The sequence below is a fragment of the Adiantum capillus-veneris genome, chromosome 17 (genome assembly GCF_014529385.1).
Source record: "Adiantum capillus-veneris isolate H3 chromosome 17, ASM1452938v2, whole genome shotgun sequence".
Taxonomy (NCBI): Eukaryota; Viridiplantae; Streptophyta; class Polypodiopsida; order Polypodiales; family Pteridaceae; genus Adiantum; species Adiantum capillus-veneris.
This window is the reverse complement of record NC_140947.1, coordinates 83,237,611-83,254,485: the sequence shown is the minus strand read 5'-3', so window position 1 is coordinate 83,254,485 and position 16,875 is coordinate 83,237,611.

Sequence of the window (16,875 nt, the reverse complement as noted above, 5' to 3'; positions counted from 1 at the left end):
TGTACTTGTGTGAATCACATGTACCTGTACCTGTCCCTGTAACCTGTAACCTGTAACCTGTAGTCTGCAACCTGCAACCCCGAATCTCGAAGCAGAAGGTACTCGAAGAAGATCCTCAGTGGGGGCACCAAAAGAATGTGAGCGGGATGGAAACACACACATCGCCTCTATAATGACCCAACACACACTCTTGGGATGATACACACACATTATGGGGCACCACTCGGCTTACACAACCAGCCTGGCCGAGACAGGAAACACACACATAGAGTGAGAAGAGAGAGATTTCCCACTTGCCCACTCAACACTCACACACACACTCTCAATTCAGCTCAAAGGAGGCAAATTGCTGTTGTTTAGACTCAATGAAGCTCAGCCCAACACCAATGGGGCAAATAGTTTACACAGTATTGAGGAAATACACCAGATACAACCACAAAGTTAAGCAGAGGCTTCACTCACCGGAGAAGGTTACACAGAAAAACAACAGAAAATATGTGAGGAATTTGGCAAAATGGACAGCGCCGTTGCGTCCGGAACGCCCAAAAACCTCACCCTACAATGTCACAGAGCTCAAATCCAACCTCGGATGAGCAGTTTAGGGCCAAAAAATGCTCCAAAAACAGCAAAAACACACTTGCGGCTGTTCCTCCTCTCTTCTCCACATTTTTTCTGGTCTTCTCTCTGTTTTTTCAGTTCCCACACTTAGCTTTATTAGTTGGGCACCCGTGGCCTTTTAGATGACCTCAAACGGACCCCGAACAGGCCAAAAACCTTTTTGCATCATCCGCACACCGGGCACTCATTTCTTTTCAATAATGCGTCTCGCAACCACGTGAAGTGGCCCCAAAAAGTGGTCCTAATGATGACCTTTCTGCATAAGTATTACAAGAAAACACCCACGTCGTGTCTGTACTTATCCACGTGCAAGTATTGACCCCATTCGACCTCCTGACGCCACTCGATGCCATCTGACGCACTTGCTTACCTCATGTCGTCGGCCCACGGATAGCTTCCTCGAGAAGTTTTACACGCTACCAACTCCTCCTTATTGTAGAAAAAACACACTGGTACTGATAATAGTGAAAATCGATGCACTTGTCCACCCTGTCCTACCTGTACACATGTGGGCCCCACGTAACCACCTGGCTCTGAAAAATGGGCAATTCTTTATTTGATGCACCATGCATGTATATGTACATATGCGCAATCCCTTGCTCCAAAAAACTCCTGACACCGTCAATGCATTCCCCTAAGGTGAGTGTATTATAATCTACACGAATCCCTCGATCCCAAGTTGTTCCCCGCTCCGTAGATCGAAATCCATTTTTCCCCGTTCTAGACTTAATTGCTAATACAACATAAAATTGGGTTCAACTTTCCGGCCAACAATTAACCCTCCGGAATCCGCCCACCCACCAAACCGTTTGATAAATGCATCTTCACAAGGTAGTACTATGATACTAGAAAACAATATTCCAATCATGGCGAACCAAGAATACATTTCAAGCATTTGAAAGCAGCATGCAAACTGTTGCATACCCTTGCAAATGTGCATTTATCAGGTCGTTCCCACCTTTTCCTTTATAGAATATTTTCACTTCATTTTTCCTTTAATATTAGTAAGATTCTCTAGTTATCATTCAAGCAATCACATATACTTCTCCAGGCATATCCCGATCCTCGTCCCAGGTCTCGGGACCTAGTCCCAGTTTCTCCCTCATCATGGCCAGGCGAAGATTATTTAGAAGGTGTTCATGGCCCCAAAGAGTTACTTCAGTTATGTTGCATTGGGTCTTCCACATTTGTTGAGCTCCAGTTGTCCCTTGGGCAAGAAAAAGAAGGTGAACAAAGTGTTCTAACATGGCCTCCTTTTGTTCCATAGTTGCTTCTTCCATTTGCTTTTGGACAATTTCGAGTACTTCCTTTTCTTGAAAGGTCCACGTCATCTGAAAATTTTCATGCAATTAGAGAAGTTATTTTTCATTATCTCACTCTTTTCTACAAGAGTCAATTAAGACCTTTATCTATCCAAGGATAGAAACTGCGCTCTGATACCACTTGTGAGGGCCATGTCCGGGGACCACCCGGCTGTACCATCTCCACATGGATACACCGTGATCTCTGACATCCCTCCTGCTTGAGACCGACACAAGGACAGGAGTCCACCTGCTCTTCGATGCCAACTCAATGGGGATGATAACATTCATGTTCTCTCATATGGATCCCTTAGCCCCGAAGAACCTTGCTTACCGATCAATCTTACCATCCGAAGTCATCAGACTAACGTGGAACTCAACCTTCCCGGTCATTGACGCTTTTTTCCCGGTTAGGACCGAGCACAGCCGTCAATGCGTTCCCCTAAGGTGAGTGTATTATAATCTACACGAATCCCTCGATCCCAAGTTGTTCCCCGCTCCGTAGATCGAAATCCATTTTTCCCCGTTCTAGACTTAATTGCTAATACAACATAAAATTGGGTTCAACTTTCCGGCCAACAATTAACCCTCCGGAATCCGCCCACCCACCGAACCGTTTGATAGATGCACCTTCACAAGGTAGTACTATGATATTAGAAAACAGTATTCCAATCATGGCGAACCAAGAATACATTTCAAGCATTTGAAAGCAGCATGCAAACTATTGCATACCCTTGCAAATGTGCATTTATCAGGTCGTTCCCGCCTTTTCCTTTATAGAATATTTTCACTTCATTTTTCCTTTAATATTAGTAAGATTATCTAGTTATCATTCAAGCAATCACATATACTTCTCCAGGCATATTCCGATCCTCGTCCCAGGTCTCGGGTATCCTGTCTCCTCCGCCACGTGAGAAGGCGGCACCTTTACATAGATTCCAATTCTTATATGTCTTTATCTTGTGTGGGAAAGGCTTCCAACATAATCTACTTTAGGTTCCTTTTAAATCAATAATCCCGAGAAGAAGAGCAAAGGTCCGACTGATGAGGACAATTGCGGAATAACCCATTTAAGTTCCTAGCCTTTCCAAAGTTCCTTTTTCCCAAACAGTTTGAAGAGTTCCTTAATTAAATCACATCTTCCTCCCTATCATGATCCCTCCATGGATCCTTTTTCCTTCCTCCTTTTCCCACCGGCATCAGGCCTACCCGGACTAGGCCGATTTCCAGACGCATCCGCGGGTCACATCCACCCGGCCGGGACACACTCCCATTCAATCCCATTTCTAGGGCAATGAATGAACCCTGAGCTCAAACATAGACCAACGGTTATCAGCCCTAGCGGAAAAGGACCATCCCTCGTTGTATCCCACAGGTAAACACCTGCGCCGGCCTTTTTCCAAACAATGAAGACAAGTTCACACTTTAATGGCTAGCCGCATATCTTGCTAGGTGGTGCCCCTATTGTGTACCTCCCATGATGAGGCCATCGTGCATAGTCTTGGTGTAGAGGCCATCGGGTCTATTTTGCACTTCCGCCTCTCACCAGTTCCTGCAACATAGTTGTGTTCAGAGATAGTATACCAACCAAAAAATAAAATGGACCAACAAATACTACTAAAAAATGTTTACCCCAACAAAGTGTTTTCTCCAGTGAGGGTACTGCACATGCCACCAACTTAGCCAACAATCCATTTGTGACAAGTTACAATGAGATACTTTTCTAGAAGCCCACCAAGCTCTATATTCCTATACAAGTTGGTTGCCTCATCCTCGCTCCTTTCACAGTGCCATAATTCACACATACGCTTCTGCTTGTCTTGAAAATTCTTATGCACATATTGCATGTTGTGAATGTTCAAGCTATACTCCCAATGAAACAAGCATGAGTGCTCTCTCCCTTCCATAACATTATTAGGGCCTCTGTTGAACACAGTTTGAATTGCCTTTTAATTTTCTCTTGCCTCATCGGCCATGAACCCTCTCCAACAACATTGCATTCATCATTTCCTAGAACATAATTTGTGCTTGCATGTCTTCTTCTTTCATCTCACAGACAAAAATTGTTTGCATCTCTTGAATCATACATGGATAAATGATTAACCAATTTTTCTAACGAACAAAGGGTGTTTTGAATGATGTTGCACAATACTTACATAGGATCATAGACATTTGTTGCCATTGTTGTTCACCCACCACTCTTCGCACGTGATCAAAGAAAACCCAACTCCTTCACAAGTCTCCATTACCATCTTGACACATTGTATTGACTAGCTCGACAAAAGACCCAGGCCCGTTCATTGACATTTTGAATACATGACATCTTTTTGTTGGTGGGTATGTGGATTGTCCAAGAAATAGCATGCCATGGAAAAACTTATATGTGCAACTGTTCTTCAGCCAAAGCATTGAGACTCTATACCTAGTCCAATCCTTGTAGAAGTCGCTTCTCTCGTCAAGTGTTTAAACCTAGTAAAAATGGCAAATATAGCGATGTCAGACAAAAGAATGTGGAACATGTTCGTAGTAGAGAAGTTGCAATATCACCTTTGTGTATAAATCAATGTATTCATCTCTTCTAGTATAGAGAAGCTCATTGCTATTTAATGGTTCCCTTTTTTTTTGAACAATTTCTCCCATTACCATCTGCTTTGCAAGTTTTAATTGTAGATGCCTAGGTCCAGTCATCGATGTTTTGGACACCACATGAGACACAAGTTCTCTCATTCGCTGAATTGCTGATCACAAAAATCCCTTTGCAATAGGGTGGTCCAGGTCCGTTGCTCTCAGTGAGCAAGTAATAGAAAGTACAGAACACTCTCAAAGTAGAATCGGACTTTTCGAGCTCAACATATCAACAAACAAGAGTAAAAATTGCAATCTTTTTGGATTTTTTGACATGTATTTATAGTATATACATACACCTAGGCGTTATCATGTCACATTCTACCCATTCACTTAGTTATTATGGCATTCTCATCTTTTTTTTTAAATAATTCACACGTTAACACAGAGTTAACACACAATTATTTCAAACATTGCCCTTTTCTCCATCGGATTCACACACTTGGGTCCGCATTCAGAATGCCTCCCCCCCTCCTTGCCTGAGTCCTCTAAGACGAGAGAGTATAACCCAAGTTGTGTAGTGCATGGGTGAAAAAATCGTGTCTATGCATGGCCGAGATTGGCCCTATTATGCTACTAATGTCAATGCATGTAAAAACACTATAAGGTGCAAGAGGTGGGTCTTGAGTAGTATACGCAAGGGTTGCTGATGGCAAGCAATCCATTTTACTCTCTTAAAGAGTAAATCTAGTATTGGTGGAGTCTTGGGTACCCATTGATCTATCACTTCCCTTAGATGTGCCTTGAATTGGGTTTTATCGATAATTGCTGGCTTGGTTAGAGATTTAGATCCCTGCTTGGGTTTCCATACCCATTTTGGTGTCTGCAATTGTGGTTTTGGTTGCTGATGTGGATAGGATGGTGCCATGGTAGGCATCTTCTTAGTGTGCAACAGCTTTTTAGGCACCTAGATTTGTGTAGGATTGGTAGCGAGTTGGGTCTTGGGTACCCAAAATTTCTTGGTTCCTTGCATTTCCGTGTTGTGCGGATGAATTTGATGTTGAAGGGTGGACATAGGGTTTGGGTTGGTGGGCTGTGGAGTATGGAGGACAGCTTTCCATTATTCATAGCTATGGGCAAACAGTACTCATAACTTGCCTCCCTTTAGGGTTAATTCAAGAACTCTGTCATCCAAGTCTTGGATTGCTTTGTAAGTGTGCATCCATGGAACTCCTAGCACCATATCTTCATTCATATGCTCATCTAGAATGCAAATGAAGGTGTGTGGACACATAAATCCATGCACAAAGAAATTGAGATTGATTAGTCCCAATGTTGGTGTTAGCTCTTTATGGCGGCCTTTGACTTGTGCTTTGCAATGTTCAAGTGGTTGGGTTGTTGCTTTTTTGTACATTGTATAGTTGATTGCATTAAGCCATGCACGTGTATCAACTAGTGAATCAACTTGAAATCCATCCTTCACGATTACATTTATACGAATTTTCAATCCATCTTTCCATTCATCATCAATCTCTACCTCATCATCTGCTAAGGGTTGAATCTAGAGGGTATTGAGGGGTAGAACTTGAGGAATCTGTTGCCTTGTTGCTTTTCTTTTGAAGGCCCAAATGCACACTTCTTCTTAGGCTTCTTCAATCGCATGCTATCATTTAAGCTTATGCTCCTTAGTTGCATGGATTCTTTGCAAAAGGTCATCAATCAAAGGTTGATGGTATTTATGAAGTTGACATTCACTAATCCAATTTTCTATGATTCCCATCTAATGTAGCTAGTTTGACGGCATCACTTGGTGAAACATCTTCAATGACAAAAGGATAGTGCCCCTTTTCCTTCAACTTGGGAATGTGTTGAATTAAGGAGTAAACTAGAACCAAGTCCCCTTGTTTGAAAATTTTGTCAGCAAATGGGAGTTAAAAAATTGTTCCTGTTTTTGTTTCTATGCATATATATGGGCAATGACCACTAACCTCTGTTCATCAAGCCGTTCTAAGTCCTACAGAGGTTTTGAAAACTCGTTCCCTTTCCATTTGTATACACGATGGCAGTTTAGTCTTTGTTGAGGTTTCAGAGTTCAACACATCCTTGTAAGAATGGCCCTTCAAATTTACTCGAGTAATTGCTCCTACTTGTTTCAGGTAAAGATAATATTTTCCCAGTCCTAGATCAATTGCATTTATCTCATGAATGGTCTCCCTAAAATGATCCAAAATCTACAATGGCAAAAGTGTGCTGATAGTCAATTCCACAGGACTATCACGTTTTCTAGTAAGCCCATTGGTTTCTCAATGTGTCCATCTTCCAGTTTCAGTTTCATTAGTTTTTTTTCTAATTGCTGGCTTTTCCTAGGCTTCCTAGAGAGCTTTTGTTGCTATGGCTATGCCTGCCCCATTGTCCAAAACAGCCATGGTTGTTACATCATTGTATTGTACTAGAAGGTCGTGTTTTCTTCATTTTCCTCACAGTAGTCTCCTACTTTGTTCATAGGCACAAGATTGACAAGTTTAGCCTGTCATTTTTCTTTGTTTTGCAATTCCTCTAGGTTCTCTTTGGACACTTCTTTTAAGCCCATCTTTTCCATAGTAGTTTGCAAATCCCTGCACAGATTTGATCCTACCTTAAGTAGCTCGTCCAATGTGATTGTGCATTTGGATGGAAGTTAACATTATGGATTTCAAGTTTGCCACATCCAAAGTTTGTTTTGGTCTATTTAGACCAATGAATTCTCTTCATTTTCTCCTAGGTATGCAGGTAGTGTCCATAGTTTTCCTGCTTTTGATAAGCCTGACTGCTCCGATCCCCAATCTCCACACAGAGATTGTTCATCTAATTCCATATGTGATCTATCTAGCCATACTTCTTCAATTGGAGTCGATTTCAGCATTAGAATCTCATCTTTTGCTTCCCCAACTTGTTCTCACAGGTGGTTTGGCCAATCTTCCTCAACTATGGGCACTCGGTTCCATCCTTCCTCACTATCAAGAACTAGTAGTTTAGGTGACGATGCATCAAAGTTCCTTTGATTTTTCTTCAGCTCTTCCTTCTCTGGTATTTTTTTCTTATTGGTTTTAGTTTCAATTTCTACTGATTTCCCTAAATTTTCCAACTAAGATCTCTATTTTTCCAGCATGGACTACGTTATTTGGACTAAGTTTTTGTATGCTTCTAGTTTAGCAGCTTCCATTTCAGGTGCTAGATAGTGTGAAAGTTTGTTATACCTCAACTCTCAGAACTTGTCTGAAGCTTGCTAAGTGGTCACACGGATCCCCTGCTTGGCTATATTTTTTGACCCATTTTTGGAAATCAACTTGTCTAACTCTATGGTTGTGTTCCACACCTACTCTCCTAACCAGTGTTTCTCCCATTAGGCCTTCAAACTAGTTGTTTGGTAGATGTGACTCTTGTGGATCCCTTCTTGTCCTAATATTACTCATTCTTCCCCTATTTAAGGCGGTTTGTGTATCTCTACCCCTATCTCCATCATTGAGGTGACTACCTTTGGTGGTTGTGCTTCTTCTCTAATTCACCATGCTATCATAGGCTCTATCATTTGGCTCCATGTTCTATTTGTTTCAGGTATTGACTCCTTGGATTGAATGTCATTGGTATTTGTTCTGTTCAATCTTCTTTGGAGTCATCATAATAAAATTGTTGTTATAACAATCCTTAAAGAGATGGACATGAAGTTCCGCTAAACTCTTCTCCTCTATCTTGAAAATATATACGATTTTCAAGGGTGTCAATTGCCTTGGTTTGGCGTGAAGAGTCCAGATCAAGTTTGTGACATTGTTGACTTCCCAACAATAGACTCCAAGCCTAGGGTCATTAGGAAAAATATGAACTTTGCAAGGGCCTTGTAAAAATCCCTAATTTTAAGGGATCAAGGCTTATTTTTTGTAGACTTCGGGGGACAAGTGCATTCAATAGGCTACTTTTGAGTAGAATTCTCTAGGGATTTTTTTAAGGCCATGTAGACTGTGATCCTCCTAGAGGTCCCTTTCTCTCTCTAGGTCTTTGAAAGTGAAGGAAAAAAGGTGTTGTGGCATTAACTACCTACTTCCATCCCTTTCCCATGTCACATAAGAAAAAATGTGCATAAACCCAAGATGAAAAAAAAGAATTTTTTTTCAAAAATCCCATTTTCACATATTTTCTACTAAAAGTTACTCTCAACTATATAGATATCAAAAAAGCATTTTTTGACCTTTTTTTGACTTACACTCATTAGAAAGACAATTTTTGAATTTTTCTTTCCCCTCCTCTCCCTCCCTCCCTCCTTCTCTCTCTCTCTCTCTCTCTCTCTCTCTCTCTCTCTCACTCTCACCCCCTACCTCTCCCTCTCTCTCTCTTCCTCTCCCCTAACACTCTCCCTCTCCTCTTCCCCTCCATCTCCCTCTTCTCCCTTCCATTGTCTTCTTCCATTGCAACTTGAAGTTAGCATCCATAGTGCTCAACAATATCAAAAACCATGTACCCTACATGCCACAAGTGTGTATATTTTCTTGTCCATAAAGTTTGCATCAAAAGTGTCACACGTGAGTGACCAAAGGTCATGACAACAATGTCGTGCTACATGTTGACACCAATGTCAACTGTTGAATGGATAACATTTGTACCCATGAGATCTCCACTCCCATCCTACTTTAAGAAGTTCTCAAAGTTTTCCCCATATGTTGGGAGAGGGAAGGCATGCCTCTTGAGATAATGTAAGTAATAGCGTACATATATGTATACCCAACACACACACACACACTCACTCATCTCCTTGGATTTAATTGTAAGGTTTGCATAAGCTTCTAGTCTTTGACATACTAGAGATTAACCACCACTATTCCTCTAAAACGACCTTCTTTGATATATCTTGTAGGTAAATTCTTCAAATCCATGCTTACTGGAGGTGGGTAGTCTCATCATACTCTATATTTTAGCAATGTTTATTCCAAGTTAGATGAAAATACTTGCAAATTTGTACAAAATATACTTAGAAAGTGTGTTTATTATACAACTTGCAAATTTAGGACTCGTTTTCTTTTTTGTTTAAGCAAGTATCTAAACCATCATGGTACAAGGTGAAATCTTACTATGTTAATTGAGTGGTGGTCTTTGTGACAATGGATCAAGCTGTTGGCATAACATGGCTCACTTCTAGCTGCACAAAGCTCTCCTCAAGCAATTTCATTGTATCATTTAATGTAGCTCCAACCACCACAACAACCATTATGTAAACATGGAAGGATCCTTAGCAGGGAAACAAAAAAGATTTCCTTGAGCAAAACATTCTTTCCTAATAAGGAACACCCACACCAAAGATAATTTATGTAATAGGTTACAATAAGTACACTATGTCATCATGGAATGGATACAATAACTATGACTACAGTGCCCCTTGTATAGTTTTTGTGACCATATTTTGATCAAGATGAATAAGAAGAAATATGAACTCTTTTTAAAAAAAATAAGGAACACCCACACAGACATAATTTTATGTAATAGGTTACAATAAGTACACTATGTCTTGGAATGGATGCAATAACTACACTATCCCTTGTATAGTTTTCATGACCATATCTTGATCAAGATGAATAAGAAGAAATCTGGACTATTGTTTTTATTGTTGTGCAAGAGTCCCCTATCTCTACCATATTTTGAGTTTATCAGTAACCTAAATTAAATTTGTAAAATTTTAAGTATAGATTGCTTCTTGCTTTGGCTATTTTGTACATAAAAAGGTATAATATAGTAGAGTCCAATCTCTAAATTACATCTGAGAAGTAAACCTTGGCAGAATCCCCACAGGCAATCGCACCATCCAAAACTTAACATATATTAATATAATTGTGTTGCTTGATTACAGATGAAGGAGAATTTCCTTGTGTTAAAAGAATTCCCTGTCTTAGTACTTGATTCTTTTTAAGAGAGCAAGAGAGCAAGAGAGATAGAGAGAGATCTACAAGTTGGTCTATATATTGTAGTCTCTTACAAGTTGGTGGACTCTAACAGGATTAAGATTTGGCACATATGAAGATAGAATGAAGTAGAAGCTTTAATGAACTAATCTTCTCAAAAGTAACCTTGAGGTCAAACTCTACCCACTTATGTAATTTTTGAATACAATATTGATATGTAATCCTTAAATTTATCATTCCTTGGTGTTTCCAAATACCTTAGGGGCGACTTGAAGTATCCCAATCTTGTGTATGTTGCATTTTCAAGCTCTTCTAGCATAAACTTCTTGAGGTATAATTATCAAATGGTCTTCATAAGCATGACTCTAGATTCAAGTGTTCATCGATGTTGTCCATGAATTCTTTAAAAAAAGAGTCCTAAGATCATGCTAGGCCCTTAGGGACCCTAAAAAAGAATGGCCACAAGGGCACGGCATGAAACTACCAAACAGGACCCCCTATTTGGCAATTTTTCAAGCCCATGTGGCCACTCTTTTTGAGGGTCCCTAGGGCCCTAGTATGGTCTTAGGACTCTTTATTTTTTGTCTACATTTTGTGGTAGCATTGGTCCACATTTCTCTTTCAGGAACCTCTCAACAACTTAGGTGGTCTCTCTTGTGCTTCTTGTTGGCCAAACACAGTCTCTGGATATTTTCTTTGCATCTTCCTTCTGTGAGATCTTAATCCTGACAAAGACATAATCTCTCTCTCTCTCTCTCTCTCTCTCTCTCTCTCTCTCTCTCTCTCTCTCTCTCTCTCTCTCTCTCTCTCTCTCTCTCTCTCTCTCTCTCTCTCTCTGTGTGTGTGTGTGTGTGTGTGTGTGTGTGTGTGTGTGTGTGTGTGTGTGTGTGTGTGTGTGTGTGTGTGCGCGCACGCGCGCGTGCGCACGTAATGTTTTATCATAAATAATAACACAAAATTGAACTTTTACATTTAAAAGATAGCTGGATCCAGAGAAAGGGAAATGATAAGTACAACAAAAACAATCTTAGAATTATTTTTGTACAATGGTTATAAGAATGAAGCCTCATTCCAATATACAGATATCAGAAGTACTTCCCCTACAACAGGTGTATGTGTAATCATGTTTGGACAACTACTTTAAGCGAAAGAAAACTTCCAAGATAAGATAGAGTCCTTACCTGCATCCATCCAAAAAAGACAACAGATATGTTAGCCTTGGATGTGTTTTACAGGTATCAATGGACAATACCAATTGTTATCCATGTCCATCCCATAACTTTTTTTAACTTACAAGCTTAGTCCAAAGAATTAAAGCTGTTTTTCTTAAAAAATGCTTTATTATCCCACAGTTTATTTAGTATTTTATTCTTATCAGAAGGCCATAACCCCTCCAAGTGGCATGCTCCCCCCATTTTTTTTCAACCAACTTTATCAATTTTTATATGCCAAATTAATGAGGCTCCATCACACGAATCGGTAAAGAAGCCTAATGTCATAATAATCAATATCTAATTCTCCTAAATGATTTTCTCATGTTAAACTGATCATTTAATATGGAGAAGTTCCAGGGGAGAAAAAGCTAGAATATTGGTTAAGCTAGCAAACCAGCCACAGTAGGGATCCAAAGGAGGGAAAATAGGGATCCAAAGGGGGGGCCATCTCCAAAGAGAAATGTGTAACAATGGGCTTAAAAAACCTTAAGGTTCAGCCCATTAAGACTTCCAAAATATTAAGGCTCCAAAATTCAAAGGTTGTGTCCAAAGGTAGGGAAATTGGATGCTTTGTGTGTGTCCCAAAAGTCTTTCTCAAGCCCTACAAAGGAGGGGGCAAGCCCAAGGAGTAGGGGTTGAGAGAGAAACTCACACACACACAAGCTTCCTTTGTACACAAGGGGAAAGAGGGACACGTCACCTCCCTAGCCCATATGCCCACAAGGTGTACTCAAATCCTATTGGATGGCCATGGAGGTGGACCAATGAGAATTAGGCTAGAGTAAGTCTAGTTTAATTAATTTAAAAACACTTAATAAAAGAACCAATAGGAATCAAGCTCTCTAGAAGACTATTGGACGATCTCCCAAGGGGTCCAATGAGCATTCAGTAGCCCAATGGCTTGCCTGATTCCTATTGGCCAGGAGACAAAGGGGTCAAGTGAGAGTTTAGTTGCATTAATTAATTAGTAAAAGCTCTCACAAAAGGGAAAGGGGACACTTGTCAAAAGGCTATCACTTATGCTACTTAATTTCCATTGGCTAGGCCTGGGGAGGTCCAATAGGGATGTAGCATGAGCAATTAGCAAGGGGGGTCGACCAAGAGAGAGAGGGGGCTGATTTTCTCAAGGCATTATTCACTTACACACTCACAAAATCAATGTGTGAATCAAGAAGAATCTTTCTCTCCTTCTCAAGCTTTAATGGAAAGCTTACCACCTACTCCAAGCTTGTGACAAGGGAGGCCTACATCAACAACTCTTGGCTTTGTGATGCAAATCCAACCAAGAGCCAAGCTTCAATGCATGCTCATCTCCTCTACCATGCTAATTACTAAGCTAAGCTATGCTAATATGAGTGATTATGTGAGGAGATGTACATCTTTCTCATAAGAATACTCCTTCTTCCTCTCAATCTACTCTCATACCCCGCTAGCTCTCACCATCTTCGAAGGTGTGTGAGGTCTTGGGTCTGAGACTGTGAGGGAATTGATGTTGTTTCCATCTTCATTGCACTAGCTAGTATTGAAGGAACACAAAGAATTGTATTGTAAAATGTCTCTCTTGATGGGAGAAACCATAATACAAAGCCTTTTGGAGGGGGGACTGGCTCCATGTAAATCCGATCCTCAACTGTTGTCAATAGCTTAATTTCTCTATCTTTTGAAGTATCGTTCATGCTATCTAACTAGGCATTATAATTTTTGTTGCTCTCTCCACCCTAGCACTCTTGTTATTCTCATTAGGAATATATTCAAATGAAATTCTCACTATGTTCATGCTATTTTCCGCTACACACAAGTTACTAAGCCATTAAATATTACATTCGTATCAAAGCACAAGGTTTCTCTTTTCTTTCTCAAGAAGGGAGGTCCTCAAGCTAGCTGTAAATGGTTGGTATTATTAATTGCATGAGTAAGTAGAATAGGGATTTTTCAGCCTTGCAGTGTGCTTGCCTTTGTGCAGTTAACGGGGCATCACCGTCGAGAGATATGCTCTTGATAGTGGAGTCCTACGGGGCTTGCCTACGGCTTAACCACTATTGAGCTATTAGAAGCTTGATAGGAGCCGGTATTGTTTTGGTGTTGAACGACCCTCTCTTATATTCCTTGCAATTAATGGTATTCGAGCCACGGGTACAGTAGCTTGAGTACTTTTTCTAAAGGTGTAAAGAGGAGTAGCAACTAGGTCTTGAAGTGCCAAAGTACACCTAAAAAGTTTACACCTAATAGTTGTTAGAATGGCTGACAATAGTAAAGAGACTGAAATTAATGTTGATAACTTTGATTTTGCTAATGAGCAGGCTACTAATGATGCCCTGATGCTTGTTAAGTATCTTCTTTCTAGACTTCAACAAGCCATGGGAAATCCATCCCTCCAAAGTGAAGTGCAATGGTAGCTTCGTGCTCATGGGATCCTACTCGCTCCCCACCATGACAAGAGATCACCTAGGAAGCCTCCTTGCAAGACTTCCAAACGAGGTCTCTCTCTGATTCGGGAAGAAGAAGAGGATCCATATGAAGGGCTCAAAAATTTTCTTCTTGATTATGCATCTCCTTCTAAAAGTAGAATTCAAGAGCCTCCATCAAAGGAACGAGAAAGAAGTGAGTCTACTGCCACCTCGGTGGAGATGGCTCCACGAAGACGGCGGGCTAAACGCTCTCCATCACCTCCAAAACAGAGAAGACCATCACATACTTCTCCACACCCTACTTCAAAGAGGGATGACAAAAAGCAATAGAAGAAAAAGGCAAAAAATAGGACACCCTCTTCTCCATCTTCTTCATCCTCTTACTCTTATGAAAGTGATGGTGAAGACAAAGAATATAAAGGCAAGAAAAAGGCGAGAAAGAGGTCACCCTCTTCTCCATCTTTCTCAAATTCTTCAACTTTTGAAGAAAGTGATGCTGCAACCTTTGAACCATCAAAAAGAAGAGGCCATAGGAAATCCTATGCCGCGTGGAAGAGGTCATCCAAGCTCAAGAAGTTCAAAGAGGGAGGGAAGAGCATCTCTTTCCTTACGTACGATGGCACCTTTGGTGCTACAAAAAAAGTCTTGGCCTTTATCCAACAGTTCAATGCGGCGTTTGGATATGAGGGCTTCACGAAGTCCTCTAAGCTACACCATGTAGCTATGCACTTTCAAAAGTCCACCAGGCAATGGTGGTCTAGCCTATGGGCCAACGGTGAAGCTCCACAAACATAGAAAGCTTTAAGAGCTTCCATTATAAAGCAGTTTTTGGCCATCGATGCCAAAGAAAAAGTACTCACCGAATGGAGAGCTTGAAGCTCTTTCCCTATGAATCCATTCAGAAATATGTAGACAAGTTTTGGGACCTACAACTCAAAGCCAATGTCTTCAAAAAGTTGGATTTTGGAGAGCAAAAGCAACAATTTTGTGCGGGCTTAGCTGAAGAAATGGTGGAGTATGTCAACTCCCAAAGGCCACGCACCATATCGGCGGTTATACACCATACTATGGTGGCTTCTCAAATCAATTTCCAAACAGGGGCTAAAAATAATTCTAAGCCCACGGAAAACAAGGGTTCCAATGAGCTTAAGGGGAAGGACAATGTCCAAAAGTCTCCTAAGGGCAACTCCAACAAAGCTAAAGAGAAGGGAGTTTACAAAGGAAAAAAAAAACTCTCTCCTGAAGAGCTTGAGCGTTATCGCAAGGATAACTGTTGTTTCAAGTGCGGTGAGCAAGGGCATGCGTACCGCGCTTGTCCCCAAAAGAACACCCGCCATGAGCCTCCTATAGCTACCTTGTTATGAATCCAAGAGGAGGAAACTCACCACAAAGGATCTCCTCTATGCCATGCTTGGGGAAAGGTAAGATAACATGATGCTTTTATTCTATTTGACCCTGGTTCTACTCACAATTTCATATCCACAAAGTTGGCCACTAAGCTAGGCATACAAGCTTACGAGATGGGAGATGTCCTACCCACAAATGGTGCTTTCAAGGGGCAAGAAGCTTCAGTCACTCCCTTAATTGGGAAATTGAGGCTCCATGTCCAAAGCTATGTGGACAAAGAGGACTCCTTTATCTCTCCTCTCAAGCATGAGGATGTAATCCTAGGGCCACCATGGTTTGATCGCATGGCTGCCAATGTTAAATTCCCTAAAAGGAGAATCTCCTTTAGGTTCAGGGAAAAAGATATGTACAGAGATGCTAAGGAAATGTGTAACACCATACCCATTGTACATATGCAAGCTTTTAATAAGTCAATAAAGAGCTCTATTTTTGTGTACATGATTTTTGTTAAAGACTCTCAAAATGAACCTAATGTTTTAGCAAAAGAAAATATACACAATTAAAAGGAATTAGATTTATCCAATTTTCTCAAGGGGTTTCAAGATGTCTTTATTGACGACATCCCTTGAGCTACCTCCTAAACGAGGCAATGATGACCATGAACTTGAACTTCTTCCAGGAAGTTCACTGCCTAACAAACCTCCTTATAGAGTTTCTCAAGCTCAACAAGAGGAGATTATGCGGCAAGTGCATGAGTTAGTTGATAAGGGCATGGTTAGGCCTAGCTCATCTCCATTTTGTTCTTCTGTGCAACTAGTGCAAAATAAAGACGGCACATATTGTATGTGTGTCGACTATAGAGCACTAAATAGGATCACTATCAAGAATAGGTTTCTCGTTCCATGGGTAGAAGACCTATTTGATAAGCTACAAGGGTCCACCTACTTCAGTAGGATTGACCTAAAAAGTGGCTATCATCAAATAAGGAAAGTTGATCAAGACATTGTAAAGACCGCATTTCACACTACGTTTGGTCTTTACAAGTACATTGTCATGCCTTTTGGCTTGATCAATGCACCAACCACATTCAACCGCTTGATGGAGAAGCTATTTAGGCCTCAACAAACCTTTACTAGAGTCTTTATTGATGATATCATCATCTACTCTAATTCATTAGACGAACACAACCAACACGTCTAGGTAGTATTTCAAGTTCTAAGAGAGAATAAACTTTATGTAATCAAAAGAAAAGTGAATTTTTCTTACAAGAGATTCAGTATTTAGATCACATTATCTCTCAAGATGGCATCCAAATGTATCCATCAAAATTAGAGGTAATAAAAGGATGGCCTAAACCAAGGAATCTTCATGAACTAAGAAGCTTTATAGGTATGTGTGCATACTATAGACGCTTCATAGAAAAGTTCTCACTAATAGCAGGACCATTACATGACCTAACAAAGATAAACATTAGGTAGACATGGTATGCCAAGGAGAA